Source organism: Prinia subflava, chromosome 11 (assembly GCF_021018805.1).
Source record: "Prinia subflava isolate CZ2003 ecotype Zambia chromosome 11, Cam_Psub_1.2, whole genome shotgun sequence".
Classification (NCBI taxonomy): domain Eukaryota; kingdom Metazoa; phylum Chordata; class Aves; order Passeriformes; family Cisticolidae; genus Prinia; species Prinia subflava.
In genome coordinates this window covers 6,350,414-6,365,948 of record NC_086257.1, presented here as the reverse complement: position 1 = coordinate 6,365,948, position 15,535 = coordinate 6,350,414, and the positions used below count along the sequence as shown (strand labels likewise).

The window sequence follows — 15,535 nt, the reverse complement described above, 5'->3', positions numbered from 1 at the left end:
GTAAATGACAAGTGGCACCACTGTGAAGTGTCACAGAGTGCCACTGCAGCTATTTATGCTGCTGCAATCCTGAGCCTGTGTGCAGGTTCAGTGTACTGGCAGATGTGAGCCTGGCACAGGGAAGAGCTTGTGGAACTAAGCTCTAATGGAGCAATCACATCATTAAAGAGCAGGGGAATGTACAAAAACAGGGACTTCCAGCTCTTCAGAAGGAATAAATTCATGATGAGCTCTCTTTGCCCCAAGTGAGGTGTCAGGGGTGAGCAGAACAGGCTGTTCTGGCACATGGTGGAGAAAGTGTTGTGCAAAGTGACTGCAGCTCCTCAAGCAGCTTGTTTTATATACATATAAAGAAAGAGATGTCCTTTTAAACCTCTGGTCAAGCCATTGCTGGTGTTGGTGGCGTGCCAGGCTCTTTGAGGGAAGCCCAAGAGCAGCACGAGTGAGGCAGTGTGGAACTGTGCTGCCCTTCCTGCAGCTCCCGCATCCAATGCTTCAGTCAGGGCTCCCTGACACGGGGGCTCGGTTGGGAAGACAAAAAGCTGTGGGGAAGGAAGGGAAGAACACGCTGGAAATGATCTGAATATCATCTTACATTCACCACACTTGCCTATTAATAGCCAACAAACCCCAAAAATTGAATACACAGGGCAGCCTCATTTGTGTTATTTTTCCTTAGCTGTAAGCTCAGGCAGTTTGGGACTGGTTGCTGGGGATTTTTTTAATCCTCAAGGGGAATGTTGGTTTTGCCATTGTTATAGATGGCTCAGATGAGCACGCCTGTGGTTGGGATGGGTATTGTTAGGCAGTTACTCCCATCTTGTTTCAAATAACACATCCCTCTGACAAACCGACTGTCCGGACTGGAAATTCCTGTGTTAGGTTTTGAGCTGCAGAGTGGTTATTTTTGTGGTGTTCCAAAAAATTTATTCAAATTGATTTTTGAATATGAAATTAAGGTGGGATGGTGTGGAGTTTTTTGGTTTGGTTTTGTGGTTTGGGGTTTTTTGGTGGTTTTTTCTTTTCTGTTTTTGTTTGGTTTGGGTGGTTTTGGGGTTTGTTTGTTTGTTTGTTTTCATTTTTTAGGGATTTTTTGGTTTTGTTTTTCAGGTGTGGTAAAGATATTGTTTTTCCTAAGGATTTCAGTGGGGAAATTCCTGCTGAGTTTTCATGCTTTAAGGTAAAGGCCTGTGGCTTTAATGAGATCTCTGTCTCTTAGGTGTTAAAAAAATCCACATTGCTTGATCATTTTATAATTGTCTGCAAACCTGTAAGTGGTAGCTTGGTTTGACTGGGATATCCCTTCCTTGCAGATTTTGTAGTTGTGCAGGTTTTGATAGGAGCAGGTTGTGTGTGCAACCTTCCCTGCACCCTTCCACTCTGGGAAGGACAGACAGAGTTTGACAGACACCAGTCTGCTGCTCGTGACCAGGAGCCATTCCTGAACCCCAGACTGTGTGAGGCATAACTGCAGGTTTGGAAAGCAGGCTTTGATTTTTTGGTGTCTCACCATAAAGTTGCCAAAAGGTGGATCTTGTCAGTCTTTTGTGTCTTTTGTGCTGTGTTCTTGTTTGCTCCAAAGCAGGCAAGTTACCCAGGGCTCACATAAGGAACAAATGTTTGTCCTAACTTTGTTTAGGAGAGAACATTTATTTTGGATGAAATCTCCCAGAGGAGCTTGAACAGGCACTGGATGGGAAGATCAGTAAACCCAGCAGGATGGAGCAGCACTGTGTGCTTGGGCAGGTGAGAGGGTCGTAGTGGAATATGAAATCAGGGAGCAGAGTGATGTGCTTTTAACCTGGCCAGGAGCTGGTGGTGCTGAGATCAGAGCTGTTGGTGCTCAGGGTGCATTCTGAGGGTGGAACCAGTGGCTGTAATACCATTTTCCTCCCTTAATTTTAAATGTCCTCATCATATGCGATGAGAAAAATTGACACCACCCTGCCCCCATCATGTTCTTTTCCTTGCAGTTTTTTTTCCTTACCCGGCAGCTGATAAGAATTTTCCTGTGTTACTAGCAGAGATTTAACCTTGCAGTGTGATTTCTTGAGGACCACTACCCAAAATGCTGCAGTAGTTAATAGTTTCCTATAATAACTGCTCTGCAGTCCTCTACCCCTGGCTTTCAAGGAGTTTTCTATTATTTAGCCCTATAATTATTTTCCTTGAAGATCAGTAGTTCACCTTTGAAAAACGGCAAAGCGTTTATCACTTACGTGTCTCCATCCTCTAACAGGAATGTGCTGTGTTGTGAGAACAGATGCTAGAAAGACTTTTACTGTTGTGGTTTTATTTAATGAAAGAATGGTATTGGCGTGTGTTTTTTCTCTAATTGTTTTATTTGAATTTTTTTTCATTGATTTGTTTTGTGCATTGCTGGAATCTCTAGGGTCACGACTCTTAAGTCCAAAATCATGTTGCTTTTACAGCCATTAAGGGTTATTAAAACTGTAGACCTTTGTCCAGTCTTGTGTTTTACTAGAACAATGGACTTGTACTAGGAGGGTTATTTATTTACTTTTACTTTTGTGGCTCTTACTGGGCTTTCTTTATTCCTGGAAGAATATAGAACAAAAAAACAATGGAGAGAGAGCTTGAGTTAATCCCTTTGTCGGTCTTGGGGTGTGACAGTTTACAATATTCTTGACAGCTTCTTGTCTAATCTCTTAGTTGCTGGAAATTTCACTGCATTTCCTAAGCAGTTTATTCCAGTGCTGTATATTCTTACTGACTGTTTTTTTCCAAACTGGCACATTTTGCAGTTAACTTCTGGGTTTTATTTCGTCATAGTGAACTATTTCTGGCGTACGTCAGTGTCCATTGTTTTTTCTCCCTGAGCTCTAACACAAACTTTGTCTTTGAATTCCACAGTGTTTCCTCCTGTCTCTGGTTTTCTTGTCCCCTGGTCCAGCTCACTGCTTTGTAGACTCTCTCCTGTCAGTTCCTATCTGGAAGCATGGACCCCCAAACTGGGCACTCTGTTCTGATGTTTGATTTAGTGGTGCAAGGTGGATTGTTCTTCATTTATTTGTTTTTTGTGACAAGCTCTTCACAAGAGTCCCTTGCTCTTCCCTCATCCTTTTGCTTGTTCTTCATGGAGGGCTTTACAGGCCATCCCAGGGGCTGAGAATCTGCCTTAGCCTGTGTTGTGTATCTGGAGTCACTCTGGATTGCTGTCACCCAGAGGTGACAGGATTGCTGTCACCCTTGTCACAAAGGCAGGGCCGGAACCCGTGGGAAGCATTGTCACTGGTGAATAAATGGGTATTGGCCTGTGACAGGGACATTCCCCTGTGTGCTCAGCACCAACCCTTGGCTGAGGTGGCATCAGAGAGGAGCCCAGGCTGTCCCCTGAGGCTGCTGCTGCTGCTGTCTGTGCTCCATTCCATTAGCTGCAGCCTTCAATATTCATGAAGAGCACGGAAGAAAGAGGCTGCCTTGTTTGTTCAGCATCAAGCTGTTGGAAGCATACGTGGAACATTGGTTTCTCCACGTCCTTTGATGTCAAATGCTGCTTTTTTGTTATTATAAAACGGCACAAGTCTTCCTGATGACACTGACAATACGGAAAGAAAACTTGGGGGTTTCTTTGTGGTTTAGTAGCAGCTTTAAGAGAAAAAAACTGGGAAAGAAAATTAAAAGATGCTAAAATGAAGAAGTGATGCATTTCATGTCAATGCAATCTGTATGTTTCATAGACTTCCCTAAATTTTTCCTAGGAAGCAGCTGTCTTGCAGCATGGACAGCGTTTGCAGCTTTTGTTTCTTCCAAACTATAGGTACATTTTTGTACCAAGCAGAGGTGGGATGAAAATGAAACATCGATTAATTTATAAGTAAATAAATGGAAGTAGGTTGTACTTTCTAGGCTTGACTGAATTTTGTTCACTTAGTAGCTTTATATTGATAACCATACCTAACTTTTTTTTTTTTGTCCTCCGTTAGTGCTTTCCCACATCTTTTTTTCAGGCTATCACCTTTGCTGACCTCCTGCCACTCCCAAGTGTCTCCTTTTGACTGATGAGCCTCTGTCCCCTGTGGCTGTTGGGCTCCTGCCTGGAGCACAGGTCGTGTGCCCGGCAGGCCCGAGGGCTGTTCCCGCCGTGTCCCGGGGGCTGTGCCCGCCGTGTCCCGGGGGCTGTGCCCGCCGTGTCCCGGGGGCTGTGCCCGCCGTGTCCCGGGGGCTGTGCCCGCCGTGTCCCGGGGGCTGTGCCCGCCGTGTCCCGGGGGCTGTGCCCGCCGTGTCCCGGGGGCTGTGCCCGCCGTGTCCCGGGGGCTGTGCCCGCCGTGTCCCGGGGGCTGTGCCCGCCGTGTCCCGGGGGCTGTGCCCGCCGTGTCCCGGGGGCTGTGCCCGCCGTGTCCCGGGGGCTGTGCCCGCCGTGTCCCGGGGGCTGTTCCCGCCGTGTCCCGGGGGCTGTTCCCGCCGTGTCCCGGGGGCTGTGGCTGCCGTGTCCCGGGGGCTGTGGCTGCCGTGTCCCGGGGGCTGTGGCTGCCGTGTCCCGGGGGCTGTGGCTGCCGTGTCCCGGGGGCTGTTCCTGCCGTGTCCCGGGGGCTGTTCCTGCCGTGCCCCGGGAGGGTACGGGAGCTCCACGCTGGTCTGGATAACCCAGGGCAGTGTGTGTGTCACTGAGCAGCCGCTGTGTTTGTCCGGGTGTTTTGGAAACACGCGGGGGGAATCTGACAGCTTTTAGTGCTGTTTTGTCAGCAGATGAACGGGACTTTGAGCAGCAGAAGAATGCAGGGGACAGTGGCTGCACAGCCTTCCTTTGGTGCCACATGTCCTCGCTGTGCAGCTGTGCTGGGTTGTGTTGGCAGAGGTGTGTGGGGATCTTCCCCTGCAGGTTGGAGAGCGCTCTGGGGTGTGAGGGTGGGAACTGGGGTGCTCAGGCTTGGGGCGGAGAAGCAAATTGATGTTTGGTTCTGTGCTGCTGTGGCTCCCAACCTGATGGAGCACGCTTTGTTGTGTGGTTGGGCATTTGGAGCAGGAAAAGAGTGACTGCTCAAAGAACCTGGCTGTTCTCTGGGAATGTGGCTTTCCTCCCTAGCATTGCAGCTGGGAGCCCATCAGCACCTTCTTCTGCCAGTGGACCTCCCAGGGAAGCTCATCTCCATGACTGCATCACTTACCACTCTGTCTCCCTTTTTAATAGACTAGGAAGAGCCTTGCCATTAATCTCTTACTTTCCCTTCTAATAGCCCTCAAAAATCCAAGGGGAAAAAAAGAAACCTGCTCTCGGATATCTTGAGGGTTTGGCACTGTGTGTGTATAAGGTGCTTGAGCTTTGAATGTTTAAATCAAAATCCATTCAGTTGTCGGACATTTTTTCTCTGGTTTCATCCATGTAGTGCACAATTCTGCCAGTCTCCTCTGCTCTGTTTTCTGTAGACTGCAATATTTTTAAGAATCCTTTCTTTGATCAAGCTCCAAAATTGTTTTCCTGCCCCTCTTCTTCACAGTGGCTGTATCTAAGTTCTTGGTTAACAGACTCAATAGTTTAGTGCTTAGACAAGAAAAAGTTTTTGCTGTTTTATCCAAACCTTGTAACTCTTTCTTATCTGAAATTAAAGTAAGAAATTAAAAAAAAAGAAACACTATAACAGACCAAAACAACAGCCAGTGGGAAGGGGAAGCTGAACGAATATATATATATAGTATATATGTATAGTATATATGTTGGGGTATAACAACTCAAGGCAGAATTTCTTCTTCTCACAGCCAAGAACTGGATGGTGTCAGGAGCAGGAATCTCACCAGCTGCCCGACAGTGGTTTGTCCCTAAAATCATCTTTGCTTAGGGACTTTTAGATATTAAAGATTCATTTTCCCCTGTAACTTGGGGGCTGTGCTCAGAAAACAGGTGATAGACTTCAAGCGTTCATTTCAATCTTACTTTGCTCTTGTAATGTCAATTGTTGACTTAAGGAAACAGTCTTATGCTTGCAAGCCAGTATTTAACTACTGTGCTAATTGTTTTCTCTTCCATTTCCCTGTAATGGCATTTAATTTTATCCAAGTTTTCATCAGTTTGGAAGTTTACAAGCAGATTAGAAATAAAATTGTACAGTAGAGAACAAGTAATAATAAATACCCTTTAAAATGTTAATTTTAAAATAATAAAAAGAATTGTAAAACCTCTCCTGTTAAAAATGATACTTTGAAATGTGTTTTGGGTACCATTTTTCTAGTGATCTGAAATCTCACTATGTTTTCTTTATTCTTCATTTGGCAATTAATCTCATAACCCATTCTCCCAGATCATTCTTCTGGTGTTTTAGTAAGGTCAGCAGCTACTCTAAATGACAACCTTTTTTTCAAATTGCATTTTCATGTCAGATAAATATCTTCTGTCTGCAAAGAACACATGGACACTTCTGTTAGAGAAACATCAACTATTCCATCTCTGCTCACTGTGTTCATGTATCAGTGCTCCCTCCTGTAGAAATGATTGCAAACTTGTGGAAGAGGCTTTTGTGCCCATTCCAAGGAGCTCATGAAACTTTTTATAGCTTAAAAGACAAAATTTGCTCAGCATTGCCCTAAGAATGCTGGAGAGATGTTTTTAGCTTCAATGGGGCAAATTTTGCTGAAACGAATAACTGTCTTACTTTGCATTCTGTTAACATTGCCAGTGGTTGGAATTGCAAGCTGGCTGTATTGACTGCAGTTAATATGTGAATAGAACATACAATAAAACATAATATTCTTTAAAATATATGTGCAGTATATAAAATGAGTCAAACATGAAAGTGTTGAAGAGTTCCCTGTGTTCTGAGTGCAAAGGAAGGTTCAGGGTTTGGGAGTGCTCAGGGCTGGGTTTCACTGGTGCTGTGGGTTCAGAGGTTCACTGGAACAGGCTGGTGTTTAAAAGTGCAGGACCCACAGGTCCTGTCAGATGTGATGTTCAGGCTCTGCTGTGTCACATCTGCTCGTGGTGCTCTGTCTGCAAGGTCACATCCTGCTTACAGTTCTGAATGGTACCCACAGAACTAAGAAGTTTGGGATAGGATTTGATGTCACTTTTTTTTTTTTTAATTGAAGCATATAAGAGGAAAAACAGGCATAAAATCCTCAAACACATTCAAGGGTGGAGTTTTTGCTCCATGTAATGATTGGGAATTACTTGTGAATTCTCTGGGAGTTCTATTATAGATATTCAGGACTTTCTGCACTTGTGTGATTTTCAGCATCTATGTTTTAGGGTGCTGAATGCCTGCTCTAAGTGCACAGTAAAGTCCAAGTTTCAGGCTGCGGGTAAGACTGGTGCCTTCTATAGCAAATGCACAAGTAATTCCCTGTGTTCCTGCAAAAGAGGAATAAGTCTAAAAGCATTAGTTTTAAAAGGTAGTAAGTTCCCTTTTCTCTCCTTGGCAGTATTAAGACCTGGGCATTTTTGATAAAGAAATGTAAAAATTGGTGCTGGGAATTGCCCTGGAGTTGCACAGCTTTTGGAGCTCCCATTCCTCTTGTGTCTCCTCTTCCAGGCAGGTGTGGGAAGGGCAGTGAGCAATCCTGCAGGGATGTGCTCCTTCCTGGGGGCCTGGGATGGACTGAAAATGTGTTTTGCCATAGATTTTACAAATTCACATTAAAGCAGCGTATCCTGCTGGAAACCCATTATTTAGAAAGCTAAATGTGACAGAGACAGGAGAACATGGTAATCACAGCAGAACAGGCCGGGCAGAGGTAAAGAATGAGAGGTGGGAGTGCTCTTTTCTGTTGGTCATGGGCTGGAAATTGATTAGTGTTGGACTTGAAATCTGTAATTAATGATGAAAAGAGCCGCTGGCAATTTGGAGTGTATTGAACATGAGCTGTGTAATGAAGTAGGGAGGTAAGCTCAACCACTTTAAATGGGAGAACCTGTCATATCTGTAACATTAAAAATCTGTCTTAGTATTAGGAACTGAAATGCTAGAGTACTCAGTAATTTATAGCATTTAGCATTAAAAATCTGAATGAGCTAATTATGGGTATTAAAATGGCTGCGATAAAATTTGGACATTGAAAGTTTATAAAAGCTCTAAGCAGTAATTAAGGATGCTATTTTAACATATAAAATTTATTAAAGTTGAGCAAAGAAAAATCCTCATGCAGCTCACAAGGGAAAGTATATAGAGAAAAATCTTTTAAATTCTTATGTCTCTTACTGAATTTATTTGAATAACTAAGAAATATGAAATTAGAGTATCCTCTTCTCATACATAATTTGAGATATTCCCATGTCCTTACTAAAATTGGAGAAGATAGTCCTTTGCATGTTTATCTACTTTTATACTTCAGTTGATAGGGGATTAGAGACTGCATCTGTGAATTTTTTGTCTACTCTGTATTTTCAGGGATTTTTCTATTTTAGAGCTTCTAAGGTCACAGCTGAAATAAAAGCTATTCTTTTATGCCTAATCAAGCAGCTTCCTCATTTTTAGTTGGTGAAATATTTTTGGCATCCTTTTCTCAATCTGACCTTGCTGGGCTACCACTGCTGGGATAATGGCAGCTCCCTGAAGAAAAGGAGGAAAGCTCTGCCTTCAGCTGCCTCTGGGGGACCCTTTTGGTGCTGGAACCTCTTCCTGGAGCAGCCAGAGAAATCCAGGCTAACTCCTTGTCAACCTACAAGCCTTTGGAGAAGCTCAAACAGTAGCCAAGAAGCTCCTGAGAAATGGGAGAAAGTCCTTTGGCAAGAAGTTAAAAAGTCTCACCAGTTTCTTCAGAGGCTGAGCAGAGGCTTAATGGATTATCTGAATATTGAGTTGTCACCTGGAATGGCACTTTTCCAAGAGATTTACTTTGTGTTCTTGAGCCATCCACCCTGTGCCCTTCCAGACAGGTAATGGTACACCAGTGACACTGAGCTGGATTAAGTACATTGCTCAGTCAGACTGGTGTTTATTAGGAAAATAGAATGGGCCCTTTCAGTTTGCCAGCAGCTTGTTTTTTAGCTGCTTGTCACGGGGGTAATCAGGATTACCAAGATGTGTCCCTTTCTGCTAAAATTTTGGTGGTGTTTCTTTAGCACAGGCTTTTGCCATTCATAGTCTGGGCCATGGCAGGTTTGAAGGTTCAGGCTAAATCCTTTGGGCCAGGGAGACATGGAGAGCTCACTTTTTAAACTATGTTTATTGATGAGTAATCTTGGTTCATTGATACCTGTGTTTGTTGAGTGATCTTTGATTAGCACCAGCATCACTGACTCCTAATGAACATCATTGCCTTTCTCTAGGAATATAGGAGGATTTGTGTTGAATTCTAGCTGTTTTAGGCTCTGTGCCGCCTCTAAAAGGAGTTTGAGCATATCCAGTCCCTTTTTGAAACCCAAAATAGAATTACTATCTTGTGTGTGGCTGAACAAATAATTCTGGGAGCACTTTCATTTGCTTTTTTGCTCTAAGTTTTACTGCATTTTCCTTGAGAAGTATTTCTGAAAAATATTTAGCTGGCTTTTCCTCAAATCAGAATGTGTTTGTTCTTGTTACATCGAGCTGTTCAGGTGGATGGATATTACCTTGACCACTGGACTGAATTCTCCATGAAACAGTGGCAGGGCTCTGGAGCACTCTTTGAACACTGCAATTATGTGCTCTGCAGCACTTCTCTTAGCAGGACCCTGATCAATACAGTACTTCACAATTTCTCGGGTTCAACTCAGATTCAGAGAGGGTGTCAGTATTAATGTGTTCAAATTATTCTCTGGGAGCGAGCATGCTGTTAGTTCATTCAGCAGACAAAATCAACTTGACCTGGACCAGGAGGCTGCCTCTCATCCTAAACCCTTCTCATAATTTACTAAACCCTCTGTGTTCATTGGTGTTGCCTGTTCATACTACTGCTTTCATATTATCAGAGAAATCATTAGCAGCTTCCTGTTCTCTGAGGTTATGATATGGTTTCTTAGCAGCCACATATCAGTCCAAGTTTTTTTGCTTGTATAACCTCCTTTCCCTAATTCTTGAGCCTTTCTTTCCCCCACTAAAAAATAAATAAGTAAAAAGACCAGCAACTCAGAAGGGTGAAATGCTGAGCATCAAATCTTGTGCTGCTAAAGCTCTGGGATTAAGTGTTTTAACTGCCAAATTCTGGAAGATTTTTGAAACAAACCTTTGAATGCATATTGGTTCAGAAACAGAAATCAGTCCTTTAAAACAGTTCTGCAGTACACATTTAATTGTCTGTGTTTATTCCAAATGCTTTTAAGGTAGAAAAGAAGCTTAAAGATTCTTGGCAAATACATGCTACTTGGATAGAAACCCAAGAATTTTAACAGCTGTTTTCTGGAGAATGTCTTGGCTTTTCTTGTTCTTGGTGATTTATATCTATATGGGCAGCTTGATGTCACCTCTTGCTGATTTGTGATTTTCAGTTCGGTTCTCTAAGGCAGTGTGGCTTTGCAAATGTTGGAGTCACTCCTGTCACTACCAGGACAGTGGGACAGAGGTGGGGACAAGGGAAGGAAGTTAGAGGTATTTTAATATTGCTAATTTTTGGTCTTTTGAATAGGGTTCAGATTTTTTATGGTTTGACATAATCTGTTATTTAAATGCATTAGAAGCATTTAGTTGCTGTGTGTCTCTTAGGAGCACAGCCATTCACTTCAGTTAAATTTGGAGGGGGTGGGGGGTGTCCAAAACCCAAATGTCTGCAGTTTTTGTGAAGTTAGATAGCTGGCCACAGTTACTCTCTTAACATCTCTTTCCCACCCCTCTTTTATGCACTCTTCAAAATAAAAGCAAGAGCAGGATTTCAGTTGTTAGATGTTAGAGAATCCACACAGAGATACAGAAAATAATCCATGGAGAACCAAGCTTCAGTGTTTCCACAGCTTGTGGAACTGCTGGAAAAGACAAACAGAAGGGAAGAGTAAGTGTGCAGCAGTCTCAGTTGGCCAAACCCGACAGCGAGAGCTTTTATCAGTGTGTCAGCATGGCAGCTAAGACTTCTGATTCTGTGGCTCCTGAAAACAGAAATAATGTTCTGGTTCTGGAAGAAAATCTTCATCACAGTTTATCTCATCACAATTACATTGCCAGGAAAGGCAGCAGGAAGAACAGAAAAATGTGTTGTACCTTCTCAGAAATCCCCACAAAGCAGCTGATCAGATTTAGGATCTCGTTTGATGGCCCATGATGTGTTCTTGCAAATTCATTATTTTTCAAGTGGGATTGTGCTTGACTCTTGCAAAGCCCCACAATCCATTTGCTGCATGGACAGAGGAGTCTGTGTGCCAGTGGCTGTTCTTGTTCCCTGGGTCAGGAGGGGGTTCCAGTGCTGCTTTTGCCCTCCTGGTTTCCCTGGCTGGAGAGGGCACAGGGCTTGGTGCACTCAGCCTTGGGCAGCAGGATGGGAATGCACACTGATCATAGGAGAGAATATGGTTTTATTGTACTTTATGCATTGTGCATAAACACTTACGCATTAGGATTTTACTTCTAATTTAAGAAGCAGTTATTTGTATTAATTACTTTTTGAAATTTGATAGCTAGTTGGGAGCAATGATTCATTTACTGGGGGAAAATTCAGCTCGTTTAAGGTTTCAGGTTAAATGTGACACCTTCAAATCTGACTCTCTAGTGCAAACTGAGCTTTATGCAGTGCTAATGGCAAATGGGAAATTATTTCTAGTTAGCTTATAACCACTGACAGCTTAAAAACAGAAAAGAAACCCAACCTTTAAATAAAAGGAAATCCTGGTGAGACCTACAGCCTTATTAGACATGTCTTTTAAGAATTAAAATGTGGGAATTATCTTTAAGATGAACAGGTTATTGGAAAAAAGCCATGTAGGATTCATTTAAACAATCAATTTTTCTTGTTAGTGCTAATGTATTAATTTAGTAAGAATTTGTTATGTTCGTGCAATCCTGATAGCAAAGCTGGCATCAATGTGGCCTTTTGACTTCCATCTGAAGAAAGAGTGGAAGCCTAAGGACCACATGCATTTTCAATGGTAAGTGTCACAGTTTCAGTGTTTAATTGCAATGGCAGATTATGCAGAAAGGGACAGTGGGATTTTGTCAAACATCTTGTTTATGTGAAGGCCAGAGCTGTATCTCCTCCTGACAGTGAGACAGCAGCAGTGTACAGGATAAAATATAAAAGGTACATTTACAAAAAGATCTTTGGGATCAAAAGAACCCCAGAAATGATGGATCTAAATGCCAGGGAGTTAACATTAATTATCTATGGGGGTTTTTTTGGGAGATGAGTAAGAAAACAGTGAAACAGTGAACTCAGAACTCCCTGTAGGCTGCTGCTGGAAGGCACATCCAGCTTCCCTCCATCCTCCTGCCCTTGTTTGCCACACTTTGTGCCCTTACCAACTTTGTCTGCAGCTCTTAACGTTAAAGGATTACATTCTAAAATTGGGAATGCTTTATTTTGCAACTGGAAGTTTCTTAGAAGAGAGGGCCAGGAAACTATGAAGTACCTGAGCCCAAGTAAAGAAGTTGTTTAGAGGGGGTTTGCTGGAGTACCCAACCCTGCTGACAGGATGTAACAGGGGGCACACACTCCAGAACAAGGGAGGGCTGGGACAGGATGGGACAACCTTCATTTGGTCAGTGAAGGAAAAAAACAGAGAGGGCAGGAGGTCCCTGACAGGGAGGTCCAGCTCTGGCTGAATCTGCAGTCCCTGAGCCAGAGTCATGGAAAGAGGAGGAGAGGAAGCTGCTGGAGTCTCACTCTGCACGATCAGGGTACTCACACTGGGTCTGGGGGAGAAAGCAGCCTCCTGCAATGCAAAGGAGAGGCTGAAAGCTGGTTCCAGCACAGCCTGGCTGTGTGGAGGGAGAGGGGGGAAGGCCATGGCATTCCAGCTGCTGCTCTCTGAGCTTCACCTGGTGTCTCGAGATACCAGGGCGGATGCCAAGACAGGCAGAGATTTTGTCCTGATTAAAGGGAAAGGTCCAGAGGGGAGAGGGAGACTGGGAAAGACATGAGAGCAACTGTGGTACTGAATGTAGGTGGTAGTGAAAGCTGACCTGCATTGTTTATTGTCAAAGGGGTTTGTCAGAGTGGGATATAACTGCATCTTTGAATAAGAAATGACTCTCATATACATACAATATTAGGGAATGAAAAACATCACCTGAAAAGATAATACTGAAGCAAAATCTAATGTGTGTAAATACAAACAGTTGGGAAGATAGGGATTTTGGGAGTGTTCTGGACAGTATGGCTACACACATGCATTTGTTTTTTGACTGAGCTTTTGACGTGTTTAAAAAAATTAGCCAGAAAATGGCACCACTTTAATAACTTTGAAGATTAGCGTATCTTGCTGTTCTCAATTATTTAAAGGTTTGATTCATGAAACTGTGATCAGCCAAATTCTGGATTTAAAAAAAACAACCAGTTTAAGGTTCCTGTTATAAAACCTGGAGAGTGGTATCTCACTGGAAAGATTAAGAGAAACTTCATTGTCATATTTAAACAATAGTTTTTAACTAGCCCTCTGCCTCATGACTGCTTCCAGCTGTCCACAGGTAGGAGGAAAAAACTTCTTCCATCTGGCTGTGAGAAAGGAGATTTTAAGGCAGTGCTTTTCTTGCTGTTCAGAGACTTTTCAGAGTGTTGCATTAACCATAACTAGAAATCAAACACTGGTTGGTTGTGCCTCTGCCTGCTTTGCTGCTGTGAGCTGTCAGGCAGATGCAGTGAGATAGAATTGCCCCTGTACTCCTGACTCTGCTGCCTTGGGGAGATGTGTATCTCACAGCTCTCTTACAATATATTTGATATAAGAATTTAGCCTAAGAATCAGACTTTCAAAGGTGGTCTTTGTTATCCAAGCTAAAAGGATTAGTAGTTACTCAGTTTTTAGAAAATCCTCCCTGTGAAGCCCAGGACAAGTGGAAAGTCCCTGTAGGAACTGCTGCATACACATGAGCAGGCCAAGGTTCTTGGTGGAGCTCACTCAGGCTGAGCTGCTCACTGGGGTGATGCAGAAGTTTGGGCAGGATTTCTGTCCCTCCAGCCACCCGGCCCTCGCAGCCACTCGCTTGTTATCCCAGCAGTGGGATCGGAGAGAAAAGTGGAAGGGTAAAAGCTGGAAAACTCAGGGGTTGAGAGAAGGCCAGTTTAACAGGGAAAGCCAAAACTGCACATACAGGCAAAGGAAACCAAGGAATTCATTCAGCCTTCCCACAGACAGGCACGTGTTCTGCACCTCCAGGGCAGCAGGACCCCAACACAGGTAACAGTGGCTTGGGAAGACAAATGCCATCACTGCAGATATCCCCCCTTCCTCCCTCTTCCCTCCACTTCTTACTATTCATGATGTTGTGAGGTCTGGAATATCCTTGGCTCGGTTTGGGTCACCTGTGTCCCCTCCCAACCTCGCAGACACCCTCAGCCCCTCCCTGGGGTCTGTGAAGGAAATGACCCCAGCTGAAACCAGCAGGTCTCTTACTCTGTTTTCTGATACCTAGAAGGATTTCTGGGTGTGTAAAATCCAGTCTGGGTCTTACCAGACTGGATCTACTGGCATCAATACCAGTATATTGTCAAAGGCTGGGTGCTCTGAGAGCTTGATGTTCATCTCAAACAAGAAAATATAACAGGAAAAATGATTTTTATCTTTGTCGTGTGAGAGAATGATTTGAACTGGATTTAGAGGATGTGAGAAAGGAAATTGAAACATTTTCAAGGTCACATTGGAGCTCGGAAGCTCCGCAGGCTCTCTCACCATGTCATTGATGTAGGCAGTGTTTGGTGATCCAGGGTCCTGCAAAGCTCCCACATCAGCTTGTGCATCATCTCTGTACAGAGAATATTCTGCAATTAGCAGTGCACTGACCTTCCCATGGCCAGAGTGACAGTCCATGGACAGCACATGCTGTAGCTGAGACAGGCAAAGAACTGGAACCTGGGACATAGACTGGACTGAAAATCACCTGGTGTGAGGCAGGGCTGTGAGAGGAGACAAGAGGAAATGAGCTGCTCTGGGTGGGACTGGACTATTCTTGAGTTTCTAATTGTGCTAGTTGAATTTTCTTGAAGTTTTCTCCCTGTGAATAAGTAATTGGCATTTTAGATGTTTAATTCTTTTCTGTGCTTATGCCTTGTATCTAACACTTATCACCAACTGGTGGACACCTGCATCCAGAGGAAGGGACAATGTCACAGGATTAGTCTGATGGCTAATTAGAAATGACCTGGCCACAGGATTTCATGAACTCTACTGAGGCTGAAAGTGGATACTCAGTTTTTTGTTTACTCAATGTGTTTTCAAATCCATTGCTTCTTATTAGAGATTTCACTCAAAACACGTAATAGAAACCTAAATTAAATTGTGTTTCCTGTATGATCCTATAGATGATTTTACAACTAAGCTGGAGTTGCTTAAATTAGACATTTAAGGATATTTATGAGTGATTTCCCCCTTTAAGACTGAAATGAAGTTTTTTGTCATACTTCATGATTTGTGTGCACTTACACAGGAATATGAGAGTTACATCTTGGTGCTAAATATGTGTCATTTGTTTATTTTTTCCATTGGTAGTGAGTCTTAGCCCACCCTGGGTTTCCCAGTACTTGCTTT

General features: G+C 43.4%; 1 protein-coding gene across 2 annotated transcripts in view; it reads left to right on the top strand.

Moving 5' to 3' along the window:
- The window catches only part of STAG1 (STAG1 cohesin complex component), a 167,983-nt gene that overhangs the window by 8,025 nt on the left and 144,423 nt on the right, over window positions 1-15,535 (top strand). Inside the window, exon 1 of one of the 2 annotated variants that reach the window (XM_063407866.1) lies at window positions 234-1,746. The exons of the other annotated variant lie outside the window; for it this stretch is intronic. The gene's annotated coding sequence lies outside the window, so the exon portion shown is untranslated. Of the gene's footprint in view, window positions 1-233; window positions 1,747-15,535 lie in introns of those variants that run through there. 2 annotated transcript variants of the gene reach the window in all.